Genomic DNA, 12,816 nt, shown 5'->3' with positions numbered 1-12,816 from the left:
CGACTGTCATCCATTCTTAAAACACATGCATAAGTTCTTTTGTAAAAGTCACAAATTGAAAAGACTTCCTTTCTCTTTGAAACCATATTTTCTTTTCCCACATAATTTGCCATTAGGTGATATATTTTTCCCTTTGAATGCTGTTTATTGATCACTCAATCATAAGTGATCAAACATAGGTAGATAATTTTAAATTTATGTAGTATTTAAGTCACTTAGGTTAAAATTGGGGGGGCAGAGGTTTCGGGAACCAATAATATTATTTATTAGTCCACAAATGATCAAGACAACATAGCATGCATAGGTTTTGGTAACTAATAAGCAGTAAAAGTAAAATTTTTTGGAAATACAAGGCGGGGTTTTCAAAGTCTGGATTAAAAGAGATTTCTCTGACACCAATATGGGACTTTGAGTTGTCCAGTCTGTCTGGCCTTCCCAAAGTGCTTTCACCGTGACCAAGCTTGCATAACAATGCTGTTCTTTATAAGCAGCAGAAAGGAGATTGAGAGGAGAGGTGGGAAGGGAAACCACTGAGCACCTTCAAGGGCATGCTCTGAGGCTGATCACGTCCCAAGAAAGGTAATATATGGAAGCTGAGGATCCTGAATCTGAATCCATTCAAAAACTCTCCAGGATTACACTCTACCCTTGGAGAGTCTACTTCTGCTATACAAGGTCTGCGTGCCCCAGCCTAACTATCACTACGGTGAAATTATTACTTATCCGTGGCACAACTGACACTCCTTCACCTCTCCGTCTTGTGTTTCCTTCACTAGGCTCTATGGAAATAGGAAATAATTTACAGCTAAAACAAAATCCCCCCACCCCTCCGCCCCAGTGGTGGAAATAGAGTAAATTGTACTGGTGAGGCTGTTTACCGGGTGAAATGACATTTTCCCAGCATTCCCTTCCACAAGACAAGACCTTAAGAGAAGTGATATTTAAAGGTCACATTTAGTTCACTCATGGGCATGCCCCTCGGTCAGGGTTGCAAAAGCATACCTCCATGTTAGTATTAAGGTGCTCATGTCAAAGGTGTCTGTCACACATAGAGGGCCACTCTTTGGGGCAGGAAAAGCAGGCCATTGGAAGCATCATTAGAGGACACTGTCGCATTCAGAATTAGAGGGGACAAATGTAGAGATATGACTGCTCATCACAACACAGGGAGCAATGGAAGGACACGTAGAGCCAAGAATTGAAGATGACAGTGAAATATCTTCAACAGTCCCTCTCCCCTCCTGGAATCTAGGAAAAGGGCTGAAAACACATGGTCAGCCATTGCTTCAATTTAGAAGATCTATCTAAAGAGTCATAGTCTGGAATAAGTGGCCTCAGTCAAAATAAGCAGGTAACTGTCCCATGTTTTACAAAGAAATGCCATGAGTAACTAGAAATTAAAACTTTGAGGTCTTTTCCAAACATCTGTTCAAGCACCATTTGGAAACCTTCTTAAAATTCAGATTCTTGGGCCCCATCTAAGACCAACTGAAACATAACCGGGGATGGAGAGACCAACAGGAATCAGCACTTTTTACAAACAACCTCAGCTTTGAAGACCAATAACTTAGAAAATCAGGCTTAGAAAAGAAAATGCAGACCTGCAAGATTTCCAGCACAAGAGTTCTAAATATTTTTATTGTGCAACTGTGATTACTTCTATATTATATATGTCATCATGGTATTAATATCGTACCATCAAAAAAAAATAGAATAATGTAAAGGACAAGATTTTTTTTTTAAAGATTTTATTTCTTCATTTGACAGACAGAGAGGCAGGCAGAGAGAGAGGAAGGGATGCAGGCTCCCCCTTGAGCAAAGAGCCGGATGCGGGGCTCCATCCCAGGACCCTAAGATCATGACCTGAGCCAAAGGCAGAGGCTTTAACCCACTGAGCCACCCAAGCACCCCGGACAAGATTTTTTTTTTTAAGTATAAAGCCTCATATTTTCTTTCTACACCCAAATAGATCATCTGGCTTCTCCGAACCCAGCCCTGTGTATACATTCCACTTTGGAGACCATCCACTTCCAGGCAAGGACCAAGAACAACATAAAAATGAGATGAAGCCTCCAAGAGAAGTCTATAAAGAGGACAGGCCAATGGTAGAGGAAAATTTGTAAACGGAGGTTATTGTTTATACTTCTTTTTAACAGCTTCTCTGTGTCCATAAATTATTTCATTCATTTTTATGGCCTTCCCAGATGTCTGGGTAGCCTTTCAACTCATTATGAAAAAAATATTACTTACTAAAAATTGACTGAAAGAGTTAAAGAGCTATCTTTCTGGAAACTGATGTGAAAGCAGACTTTTGTGGATTACCTAAAAGAAAAATATTGATGGAGGTACTCATCCTTATTAGTCAGGCTAACACTTTGGAGATATTAAATGATTTTTGTCTTTTCCTCCAGCGTTTTTTTCCCTTCCCTTTCCAAAACCCTTGGCACCTTCCTGCACCCCACTCCATTTCAAACAGTTCTGTCTGCATGAGTTCAAAAGCCCAGAACTTTCAGTTTCCCAAAGCCCGAGTTCAAAATTGAAGCCAAGGCACTTCAGAACTTATGTTAAAGGCAGTGCAAAAGGAAAGAAGGAAATTCCTGCAGGAGTGTGCCTGAAAAAGAAACAATTTCTTTCCAAAGACCAGAAAACAACCTTAGGCTAGGGAAATGGGGGATCCTGAAGAAAAGAAATGATTTGGGGATATAATGAAAGGGAGGACATGAGGGATCCCATGAGCAGGAAGAAAGTCTACAAGAGGATTTGCTTGAGTCCTAGAAGTCCTAGGGGAGCTGAGTGACCCACTTTCTGCAGACCCTACAGTCTTCACTTGGTGAGCATGGTTTGTGCCCTAGGATAATGCTCTATTCTTCCCACCCTCAACATGTGAAGACCTCCTTTCATCAGGAGACAGTTCACCAGTGCTGGACCCAGCAGGGGGGCTACACCATCCTGCTGCAAACCTTTGTTCACGTTTTGTCTATTAACCTAAAATTGCATACTGGTAAGGAAGCTGCTGAATGGAAGCTGCTCCATGACTCTTCGAACTAAGACAGGTTCATAGCGCTGCAGGAGTTTGCCGATAAAACAGATGCGTGTATGGTCTTCATTCTTTCTTTATACAGTGGGCAAGAAATTTCTAGTCAATTTGTTATTTTAAAATATATCAACTAGTCATTCTAACTGTCTTCCTCTTCCCACTAAGTCCCCACTACCACCCAAAATAATGCTAGAGTGCAAATGAAATCTTGTAGAGTGATCCAAACAAGTTTTGGAAATTGTAAAATTCAAATTATGTCACATATCTTTATTGTTACTGAATAAGCTGAGACACCAGTACAATTTGGTGATACATAAGCAGGAAAACTTTTGCAGTTACCCACTGTGATGATTAATTTTATGGGTCAACTTGCAGAGTGTCTTTGGACAAGATTAACATTAACACTGAGGAAATTTGGGTAAACTAGATTGACCTCTATAACATGAGTGGGCCTCATCCAATCAGTTGAAGGCCTGAATGGATAAAAGAGTGTTCTCTACAAATAAACAAACAAACAAACAAAATGCTCCAGTACACTATCTTTGTACTGGCACTGCAGTATTGGCTCCACTGGGTCCTAAGCCAGCCAAAATATTGTAGATTTTGGACTTCCCAGCCTCCATAATTGCATGAGCCATTTCTTTTTAGATAGGTGATAGATAGAGAGATTGATTGATTGATATCAGTTCTGTTTCTCTAGAGAACCCTGGCTAATATCCCCAGACTTTCTTTTCTCCCTTCCCCACATCCAAGTGTATAAAATCTGCCTCCAGTTCTGGGGTATAATAAAAAACAAATATCTGATCTTGTAGATAAAGATCTGATCTGGTAGAGTTCCTAAAACCCTTGGATCTCCTGAGGAATAGGAGTGTTTTTTGATATTCATAATGAGCCTCTTTCAACTATACTTGGGTTTACACTGATGAGATGACTCTTGACAGGGCCCCTAGATAGTTCAAGATGGAGACTGGTCACCTGAAGGAACCAAGCATTGATTAGAGGGTAAGAACTTTCACCACCTCCAGGGAAAGGAGCAGAGCTGGAGATTGACTTCAGTCACCAACAGTCAATGATTTAATCAATCATTCCTGGGCGCCTGGGTGGCTCAGTGGGTTAAGCCTCTGCCTTCGGCTCAGGTCATGGTCTCGGGGTCCTGGGATCGAGTCCCGCATCGGGCTCTCTGCTCAGCAGGGAGCCTGCTTCCCTTCCTCTCTCTGCCTGCCTCTCTGCCTACTTGTGATCTCTGTCTGTCAAATAAATTTAAAAAAAAAATCTTAAATTTAATCAATCATTCCTATGCAATGAAACCTGGATAAATAAAAACTCTGCAACAGTGAGGCTCATGAAGCTTCTGGGTTGGGGGACATATGCCAGGAAGGTGGTGAATCCTGATTCCATAGGGACAGAGGCTCCCATACTTCAGACTCTTCCAGACCTCACATCATTTATCTCTCCAACTTGCTATCTGCTGTATACTTTATAATAACTTTGATAGTAAGTATAACACTTCCCTGGGTCCTTCTAACAAATTATCAAAGCAGAGGATGTGTCATGGGTACCCCCAAGGTTGTAGTCAGCCAGGCAAAAGTGAGGGAACCTAGAGATCCCACAAGCTGCTTGTGTCTGAAGTAGGGCAGTCTTGTAGAATTGGGTCTCTAACCTCTAGGATCTGTTCTAACTCTGGGTAGATTTGAACTGAATTGTTGGACACCCAGTTGGTATTGGAGAATTGGCTGTTGTTAGAAAAAATGTGCAAGTGCATGTCCTAATTCCACGACTACTCTCCATCTTCACAGCTGCCTTTCTAGCTCAATCCATTCTTGTCTCCCTCCCGGATCCCCTGTGCAATGGGTTCCTGGTTAGCCTTGTGGCTTCCTCTGTTGTGCCTGTAAGACAGTTAACACTCACCCAGCAGAGTGGGTTTTTAAGAACATAAATGACAATATGTCATTCCTTGCCTAATATTCTCCATTGACGTCCTATCATACTTAGAATTTAAAAAAAAAACAACCTGTCACCTCACTCTGGCTTTCAAGGTCTCATCACATACCACGTCCCCTTACTCATTAAGTCCTTTCCATGTGGCCTTCCTTCTGGTTTTGTTTGTTAAGTCCACCAAACTTTTGCATGCCTTGGGGATTTATACTTATTTCTTCCTTGGCCTGACATGTTCCAACCTTCTCCTGAACAGGCCAGTCTGAGCTATTATGCAGAATTTAGCTCAGATATGCCTTCCTGGATCATCCAAACAGGAAAAGAAATTCACCATCACAGCAGACTATTCTAATTCTCTGTATTCCTTATCAGCATCTGACACATTTTTTATTTATTTAACTGTTTATTGTCTGACTATACCCATTAGAATATAAGCTCCATGAGAAATGGGACCTTGTCTGTCTCATCCATCATTCTATCCCCAGTCCCCAAAACAGGATCTGACCCACTTGGCCAGTTGATGAATATCTGAAGACTGAGTGGCTGGAAGAAAGCCTCACACAGGAGGTAAAAGACCAGGGGCTTACCAATTTCTGAGCTAATTTCCCAGAGAACAGCAATCACTCAGCCAGCATATGACTGGCACAGGGACTCATGTTGGGACTAAAACGATCTCAAGGATTTGCCCCCTGAAAAGGGCTGTTCATTACAGCATCAGCAATATAAACAAGTTCTAGAAAACCAGACAGGAGGGCCAGCACCGAACAAGGTCACTGGCAAGTTTCCTTGCTGAGTCCAGTGTGATCACCGCTGTTCCCATGAAAACCATTCATTCAGCAAGGCAGTCAGCCTCCTGTCTCCTTGGGCACTAATTGCTCTGCTTGGTTAGACAATTTATCAAAATGCACCACTCTCAACACAGCCTAAGGGAAGAAGAGAAAAGAGGGTCTGGCTTTTCAAAAGTACAGTGTGTTCTAGTAAAAAGAACACACAGAAGGTAATTCCGGGGGAGGATGACGCTCCCAAGATGGAATGAATGCCTCATCTGAGACCAGAAACGGTCTCAGCACCTTGGCCTCCACGTTCTCCAGGAAGCCTGTAGCTCTGGCGGGAAATGGGGAAGTATGGCATTTCCGAGATCTTGCATTTAAAATGGTAAATGTTTCTCCCTAAACACACAGACCCTGACTGCCATCCACTGGGTCGTCTTGTTGTTTAAAAGCAAAGGTAATGACATATTCAAAAGTTCGGTTTCCATATAAACATGGTCAGCACCTAGTGCCCATGACTAATTCCACATATGTTTTCTCTGCCATGCAGTAAAACTTCTCACAAGGGACATCTCACATTTCCAAAGGGAGACCCATGGACAATGTCTAGTCAGAGACTTTGAAATAGCCATAGCTTTGATTCAGTCCTTCCACAACTGGAAATTTACCCTGAAAGGAAACAATATGGGATGCAGACAAGGATTTGTTCTTAAAATGTTCAAAATCTTAAAACATTATAAACAACCTAAATGTCCATGAATAAGGAAGCAGTAAAGAAAATTACTGAATGTGACCATAATGGAATGTTATTTAGTCATTAAAAATTATATTTATAGGGAACTTTTAAAAGCACACTTGTGCCCTAAAAAATTCCACCATGTTTCCAAAAGATTCACAGAAACACTGGTTAATCCCAAAGAATTTCTGGATTTTGTTGTATTATCTCTTTCTGTGGTGTTGGGAGAAATTGGTCAGAGAAGAAGGTGATTCTCATGTAAATCTATAGCCACACAAAAAACAAACTCTCAGGAGAGGATGTATGGCAGAGTCAGAGTTGTAAATGTTTCTTCCTGTCATGTGCTGATTCTATGCTTTCAAATGATTTCTTGAGCAGCTGCTGGGTAGCTGTTTCAGCCTCCTGAGATAGGTTGAGAGGAAAGAAATGAAAAAAACGAATAAAAACTCCACAGAGGTTTCCACACCATCCAGACTCAAGGTAGAGTTACGCTATTTACCGTTATGATGATCATCATTTAATTTCCACAGATAGAAACCCACCTGGTCAGGTCAATTCTTAGGTTAGTCTACCTGATGGTTGGTGCTCCAAATGCCTATCAGGCTGACCTAAATTTCCTTGCCTTAGAAAGAGGAAGTTGGGCTAGAGGCTCACTGAGAAGCCACATGATGGAGGATTAGAAGCCTGGAAGATGGTGGACTTTCAGAGAGAGAGAAAAAATATCTCCATTTCCCAAAAAGCCACCAGAAAAACTTGTTGCTCAAGCAAAGCTTAATTTATTGACTCTCTGTAATGACAGTACTTGACAGAGATTAGTAGTGTCTCAAAATGGAGAAATTGAGGAAACATATATATGATGTTTTGAGACCTAGGTCATCTTCAGACAGGTCTGGCAAGGTGGGGAGCTGGTGGCGATAGGCCAGAGCTTGTTACATCTGAGCTGTGGCTTGATGGGGACAGAAAGGTGAGATCTCAAAGAGAGTCCTGGAGAGTGAGCTACTTGATGACTTGCAATCTTGTCTTCTGGACAACTGTTTTCTGGAGTGAGCAGGGAAGATTTAAGTCATTGTGTTTTGTTTTTTATTTTTGTTGATTGGTCATCAGTGTTGTTTCACATACAGAGAGGAAAGTATTCCTAACTCCAGGTAACACAAGCACAGGAAAATGTGCTGGGTCCCAGAATTGTTTAATACAGAGACAGGAAATGATATTGGTTTCAGTCCTTACCAAGATGTATTATGATTACTGGCTGTGTCATTGACATCCTCTCCTGCTATCTCCCTGGAAATCTTTGGTAACATCTACGATTACTTACTAACACTTTGTGGAGGGCTTTCTTTGGTGGCTACAAGGAAATGTGGTGCCCTGTTTCCAGGTTTGTGTAGTCATCAGAGATGGCCTTTTGGACCCTTGCTTTCGTGAGGAGGTAGACTGCAGTCTTTGATCGCTATGTGTCCAGGGCATACCATGATGCCCAGCACAAGAAAGGAAACATGAAGGGTGTGCCAAGAAGATGAGAAGTGACAGGAGCCAAAGGAAGTGATGCTTGCTAATCTTCCAAGTACTGAGAGAGGACCACGAAACTGAAACCATCCTTGCTAACAGGCACAGATAAAGATGAAGAAAAAGACAGCCAGATAAGAAGAAGCAGGCTTTGTCCCTGTGGCCACAGGACCATTCTAATGTGAGTGAAGACATTCTGCTGGAGAAATAAGAATGCTTGAAAAATGACGTAAGAGCTCTGGAGACCAATCAAAGGGATATAATTTCAGAGTTTTTGAACAGCAATGGAAAATAAGAGGATTTTTTTTAAAGAAAACAAGTCTAATTATAATATTTAGCTTGGAATAGAGAGGAAAGAGGAAGAAGCCAATTTGAAGTCTGTCCCACAAGGTAGATAAGCCTTGGATAGAGCATTCACAAAGTCCACGGAGAAGGGAGGATGGCTATGCAACGCGAACCACAAGCTACCACACTACAGAACATGAAGCCTACCACCTATGAGTTATCAGACATTAAGAATGCCAGAAGAATGCCAAAGAGTCAAGCCTCCAAAATGAGAGAATCATGATGTCTTTGAGACTCAGGGGCATGAGACACAAGTGGGAAGGGCACGCAGAGTTTGGAGAGGTTGGAGTCTTCACACATGGGGATATCAGAGTTCCAACTCTGGAAGGCAGTGAGAAATACAATGGGTGATGCTTTTGGTAAAATGATGGAGGAGAGATGATAACAACCACCACATCTCACATCACACAGAGCAGATATGGCGCTACACAGTCCCAAAGGGGGGAAGAGCAGGGGGGCGCAGTCCTCCCCCAGCACAAAAACTGCTGTTCTCAAATACATGAACTTGAAGGAGTCTGCTTGAATATTCAAGGTGTTTCTCCCTCTCCCTCTGCCCCTTCTCCTGCTCACATGTGCACACACTCTCTGTCTCTCCCTTTCAAATAAATAAATCTTACACACACACACACACACACACACACACACACACACACACAACTCTTCTTCACAAAGGGCAAGCAGGTGAGATAGGGGAAAATATAAAAAGTTAGGACAAGGACTTTTTTTCCAGTGATGAAAAAACTATCCCCTGAAATGACTTCATTTTGGTGCTGAGGCATTTAGGGTCTCTCTTTAAAAAAAAAAAAAAAAAATTATCTATCTATTTGACAGAGAGAGTTAAGCAAGAGAGGGAACACAAGCAAGGGCAGAGGGAGAGGGAGAAGAAGGCTTCCCAGCGAGCCAGGAGCCAGATGTGGGGCTCAATTCCAGGACCCTGGGATCATGATCTGAGCTGAAAGCAGACGTTTAATGACTGAGCCACCCAGATGCCCCCATTTAGGGTCTTTTAAACCACTTCTGTAGGGAAGAAAGCACTTGAGCAAGCTAGAGGGGGAGAAGAAGAATCAGCAGAATAGAGGAAGAAAAACTGGTCACAGGGTGGTAAGTCAGGAAGCAAGGTATTGGAGGGGTAAGTTCAGCTGGAGCACTGGAGAAAGAGCAGATGAAAAGTCGCCAGACTAGACAAAAGAACAGAAAGGGACCCCCGTGCTGTGCTTGATTCCAACCACCCAAAACCATCCCCTCTGAGCCAGGACTTGCTCGACCTGGCTTGCCCAAATTCTAATAAATAATCTATGTCAGACTTCCCAGATCTCATTGGTTAACTCAAGAAAGCAGAAGAACATTTTATGAGTAATAAAATTGTGGGTTTGGTGGCGCTCACAATAATTTGTAAAACCACATGTTTCAACACACACGCAGAAAATTCTCTTTTAAGAAACCCTTGCCAGTGGGGAGTCTGGGTGGCTCAGTTATTTAAGCATCTGCCTTTGGCTTGGGTCATGATACCAGAGTCCTGGGATTGAGCCCCACATTGGGTTCCCTGCTCAGCAGGGTGCCTGCTTCTCCTTCTCCTCCAACCCCCCACCAGTGCTTTCTCTCTCTCTCTCAAATACATAAATAAAATTGGAAGGAAGGAAGGAAGGAAGGAAGGAAGGAAGGAAGGAAGGAAGGGAAGAAAGAAAGAAAGAAAGAAAGAAAGAAAGAAAGAAAGAAAGAAAGAAAGAAAGAAAGAAAGAAAGAAAGAAAAGGAGGAAGAAAGAAAGAGAAAGAAAGAAGAGAAAGAGAGGAAAAAACCCAGTTTTTTGTCCTCTATCACAATTTAGCTTCAAGCCGAGCTTCTGAAGACTGTGTTAGTGTCTGCATTTCTAGAATCATATTGAGAATGGATCTATACCCAGAACCTTCTCAAACAGATCTATCAATGGCAACTTGGGGAAGGCTCCTTATTAGTCCATACCTTGAGCATCCTGCCAGTCTCTATCTCAGTGTCCTTTTTCAGAAAACAAAGCCACATCCCTTGGCTGATATTTGTTTTTAAACCAGGCTCAGATTCTGGCATCCTTTTTTAAGGCACTGAGACTTCGTGCAGGGATACTTACCACCACCTTTGAATGTCATCCATCTGACACGACAAATGTCTTCAACCCTCCTGTTCATGGATGCCCCCATTTGCAGAGGGGTCCATGTACTTTGCAATCGGTCATGATTTGAGGCATTGCCATTATATCAGTCTGTTTATTTTACTAGATACTCAACTCTAAGGAATATTTGGCAATTAATACTTTCAATGTTGAGTCCCACAGCCCAACAAATTAGATTTATAAGATCATACTGTCCAGTTTAATAAAATAGGTCCACAACATCATGACCTAAATGACTTATTTCCCTTAAATTAAGCAATGTCATTTAGACACTAAATTTTAACAGATACATTCCAAGTTCAACAATGCACATGAATGAATCAAACAAAAACAATATTAGTGTGGGTATTATTCAGGGTTCTCCAGAGAAACTGAACCAGTAGGGTATATATAGCTACAAATATATATGTATGTGTATATAAATATATCTATATGTGTATGTATTCACTATATATGAGGGTTTTGAGAGATTTATTTCAAGGAATTGGCTTATATGATTGTAGAGGCTGGCAAGTCTGAAATCCATAGAGCAGGTGGCAGGCTGGAAACTCAGACAGGATTTTTATATTACAGTCTTGAGGCATAATTTCTTCTTCATCTCAGAAAACTCAGTTTTTGCTCTTAAAGCCTTCAACTAATTGACAGAGAATCATCCCTATTATCAAGGGCAATCCCCTTAAAGTCAGTTGATTGTAGATATCAACCACATCTACAAGATAGTTTCACTGCAGTATTTGATTAAATAAGTGGGTCCCCTAGCCTGGACATAAAACTAACCTTCTCAATATGGCAATACTTCTGGGTTCACAATATCATTAGTGGTCCAGTATCAGCAGAGACTGCATCAGATGGAGGAGAACGTTACCAAGACATGGAAGTCAGGGGTCCTGCTTTGCAGGAGAAGATCATCTAATGATGGAAACTGACCATCATAAAAGATTGCATAAATATATCTAAGCTCTAGCCACACAGCTATAGAGAGAGACATCCCTATAGTGTTGAAACCCCACATGAGTTAATTCATTGATATTAGTCCTTTCTACACTTTTATTGTCAAAGTCAATTATTACTTGTTTTAATCAGACCATACCACGTTAATGAAAGGCATTAATTATCTGAGCTGAAAAAGCCTCAAATTATACAGATTTTAATTTTATCCAGGATATGTAGTAGTTTTCTGTTGTCAAAGTACAAGATTATTTTTTAACTTGATGGTACCATATAAAATAATTATAAAGCAAATTCTGATTCATCAGCTTACTGAATATACATCTGTAATGGTTTTGCCATATAAAAGTTTTATAATTAAGGAAATTAAAAGAAGGATAAGGAAGTTGCTAAGATTATTAGAATCACTTTTATTCTAGCTCCCATATTTCTTCTACATCCTAGTTTCACTTCCTTTTACTCCCTCACATTTTTAAAAATGAAATTGCCCTTAGAAAACAGAGCTATCAAAATCAAATGTCTTGTTTTAAGCCCTGTGATGGTTCATCTTATGCGTCAATTTGGTTAGGCTCTAGGACCCGGTTGCTTGGTCAAACACCAGTCTCGGTGTTGCCGTGAAGGTATTTATGGATGTGATTAACATTTACATCAATATACTTTGAGCAAAGAGGTTTACTCTCCATAAAGTGATAGGCCACATCTAATCAGTTGGAGGCCCTAAGAGCAAAGACCGAGATTTCATCAGAAGAAAGAATTCTCCTAAAACGGTAACATAGAAAACCTGCCTGCTTCTGGCCTGATGCCGTGCAGAATTCAGACTCAAGACTAAAATATCAACTCTTGGGCACCTGGGTGGCTCAGTGGGTTAAGCCTCTGCCTTCAGGTCAGGTCATGATCCCCAGGTCCTGGGATGGAGCCCCGCATCGGGCTCTCTGCTCAGCAGGGAGCCTGCTTCCCCACCCCCTTCTCGGCCTGCCTCCTCTCTATCTACTTGCGATTTCTCTCTCTGTCAAATAAATAAATAAAATCTTTATTAAAAAAAATAAATAAAATAAAACATCAACTCTTACCTGAATTTCCAGCCTACAAACCTACCCTACCAATTTCAGTATTGCCAGCCCCTACACTCATGGGAGCCTATTCCCATAGGTGAATCAACCAATCGATCAATAGATAGATGTAGAGGATGACAAATATGGATGATAGATACATAGATAGATACAGAGATAGATAGAGACATAGACAGATGTATCTAGGTACACATGTATGTGTGTGTGTGTATGTGTGTGTAAATATATATTGTTTCTCTGAACTTCTTTGTTAGATTTCTCATAAATATTCTCATAAAAGTTTCTCATAAATATAATTTATTGTAACAAAAAAGTCTTAGTTTATATA

This window comes from Lutra lutra, chromosome 5 (genome assembly GCF_902655055.1).
Source record: "Lutra lutra chromosome 5, mLutLut1.2, whole genome shotgun sequence".
NCBI lineage: Eukaryota > Metazoa > Chordata > Mammalia > Carnivora > Mustelidae > Lutra > Lutra lutra.
The sequence above is the reverse complement of the archived record's forward strand: the minus strand, read 5'-3'. Positions refer to the sequence as shown.